Source organism: Lipotes vexillifer, unplaced genomic scaffold, assembly GCF_000442215.2.
Source record: "Lipotes vexillifer unplaced genomic scaffold, Lipotes_vexillifer_v1.1 scaffold412, whole genome shotgun sequence".
NCBI classification, from domain to species: Eukaryota; Metazoa; Chordata; class Mammalia; order Artiodactyla; family Lipotidae; genus Lipotes; species Lipotes vexillifer.
This window is the reverse complement of record NW_006798464.1, coordinates 2,084,751-2,087,506: the sequence shown is the minus strand read 5'-3', so window position 1 is coordinate 2,087,506 and position 2,756 is coordinate 2,084,751. Positions and strand designations below refer to the sequence as shown.

The following is a 2,756-nucleotide window of genomic DNA, read 5'->3' as shown; positions in this document are numbered from 1 at the left end:
AGGGAAACACAGACAGTTCCTAAGCTCCAGTCCTCCCAGAGGGAGAACAGGGGAAGACCTTTAGAAATGTCTAGCTGCCCAGTGCTGGGAGGAAACGGCTCAGCCACTGCTGGTTCTACATCATTAATGCCATCACCACGGGAGGGCAGAGCCGCCTCTGTCCTGGAAGGAGGATACAGATCTCACCCTCACGTTACCATGCTGTGAAAATTAAGGCACAGAATCACAGTGAAGACACATTGAGATGGTGATACAGTCAGATTCAGAACTAGTCTCTGAAACCTCTGGAAATCAGCTTCCATTTTAACAGCATGGACAGGAAAGCCTTGAGTGGTATTTCATAAGCCCAGCGGGTACTGAGTGAGAGAAACAAAATACGGCCTGTTGGACTGGGATTTGAGCGCTCTCTCCTTCTCCTGTGGGTGTCGTGGTATAGAATCACAGGCCATACAAACCCGTTTTTAGGGTAGAGTCTGCAGTGTTTTCAAGATAGGTCCCCTACACCTAGAGTCTCTCCCCAGCGTGGGCTCTCTGACGTGCACTAATACGTGAGCTATTTTGAATTGGCTCCCACACTCAGCACATCCATAGCGTTTTTCTCCCGTGTGGATTCACTGGTGAATAATAAGACCTGAGCTCTGATTGAAGCTCTCCCCACGTTCCCTGCATTTATAGGGTCTCTCTCCAGTGTGGATTCGCCGGTGGGTAATGACGTTTGAGCAGTCACTGAAACGTTTCCCACATTCCACTCAGAGGGTTTCCCTCCTCTGATGGCTGGTAAGAGTGGAACTCTTACTGAACGTTTTCCCACGCTCGGGGCACTGGTGGGGTTTTTCGCCAGTGTGCATTCAGCAGTGTGTCCCGAAGTGCGAGCCGTTGGTGAAACTCTTTCCACACTTACGGGGTTTCTCTCCTGTGTGGATTCTCTGGTGCATAATAAGGCCTGTGCTCTGCATGAAGCCTGTGTGACACTCCCCACATTTATAGGGCTTTTCTCCTGTGTGGATTCTCTGGTGTGTGATGAGGTCAGAATGATCACTGAAGCCTCTCCCACATTTGGGGCATTTGTAGGGCTTCCCCACCGTGTGGATTCTCTGGTGGCAAACCAGATATGAGCTTTGGCCGAAGCTTTTCCCACATTGGCCACATTTATAGGGTTTCTTTTCTCCAGTGTGGGCTAATCCATAGACAGCTAAGTGTGAGCTCAGGCTGAAATGTTTTCCACATTCACAGCATATATTGGGTTTTTCTCCAACATAGATTCCCTGAGGACCTATGAATTTACCTAAGTCTCTTTCTGGAGGAGAGAGCAACTCTTGTCCATCTTCTAAGGATATTTCCCACTGCTTCTCTGCCCCATGTTCACTTTCCCAGTCTTTCCTCCAGTTGAGGTATTGGGAAACATCCATGCTGGATCTTCCTAATAACACCCCAGGTAGTTTTACTGCCTCTGAAATGTCCTGGCTTGAATCCTCCTCATTCTCTGTCCTTGTTTCAAAATCTGAAAGAATGACATGAAACTGCAAAGGTTACCTATTTTCTGATTCAGAGGAATGGAAACAATGTGAAAGAGGTCCTTACTGGTCACTTAAAAACAAGTTATTGGTGGTGACAGACCTTAATCAATTTTCCATTAACCAGGAACAAATAAGCTGGAATATGGCTGAACCATTGTCAAGACCAGCAGACATCCAGGCCTCACTCACTCCCCCAGCTTCTGAGCAGGAAGGTCATGTGGAGAAAGGCTGGAGGCAGGTCCAGGCACACTTCTTCCTCTTCAGCCAGAGCTACTCCCCCCTCCTCAGAGGCTGTGTCGCCAAGCTCAACTCCCCCTGTCCTCCCATCACCTACGAACTGGCAATTGGTACGAAAAAGCCACCTTTCTCTTCCTGATACTGCCTTCTGGGTAGAGAGACGTGCCTTAGAATAATTCTCCTGGCCATTCTCCATCCCCTTCCTTACAGGTGGGAGGAATAACTTCCTTGGTTAACAAGCAGTTGGTGTACGTGGCTCAGAAGATCAGCAGTGAAAGCTCTATCCCTGCAGGGCAAGGCGGTGGCTGTCCAGTGCTGCCTGTGGCTCACTTCTGGGGCTCTGTGTGACCCCACAGCTAAGCCACACCCTCAAGAGCTCCACCATTTAGAAAGCTGCCATTTTGATCTCAATGTCTTACTTATGTCTCTCTCAGTCGGTCTAGAACCTGAGCAGAAGAACAGTTCTATTTATCAGATCGCCTGAAATTCCAACAAAATGACTGAGCCCCACCATGGAAGGGAGCTCATCTTAATCATGAGAAATTCACCCCTCCAATAATCTAAAGTTGACTGTAGTTTTAATTTGGGGTCATCCATGTTCCCTTTTTCTACTAACCTGGTTAAGTGATAGTTAATTAAAATTATAATTCAGATAGAAATTTAAGAGAGAAATCATAAACACTAATACTTTGTTTATAGCTACATATTCCAAGGTAACTAAAGAGACCAGCCTTTCTTTTCTGTTCTTTTCACAACTCCTGTGGTTTCAGCACCACAGAACAATAACCCGGGAAGATCAAGTGCCTGGGTTCCTCTCCCGCCCTTGCCCAGTGCTGGCTCGTCCATGTTCAGAATTCCAGGTCTGACTTCTTTAAGATAGAAGATACTAGCTTAGTTGGTAAGATACTAGCTTTCACTCATTTCCCACCTGCACAGGAAGTTTTCCGAATTTCCTTGAAATCCTGGAGACTGTCCTTCCAAAGTTCTTCACTTCCCTCCAGA

At 47.2% G+C, this 2,756-nt stretch overlaps 1 pseudogene; it reads right to left on the bottom strand.

Annotated features, from left to right (window-relative positions):
- Positions 1-611: 611 nt before the first annotated feature.
- Positions 612-1,409, bottom strand: LOC103081752 (zinc finger protein 774-like; annotated as a pseudogene).
- Between the last annotated feature and the right edge of the window lie 1,347 nt (positions 1,410-2,756).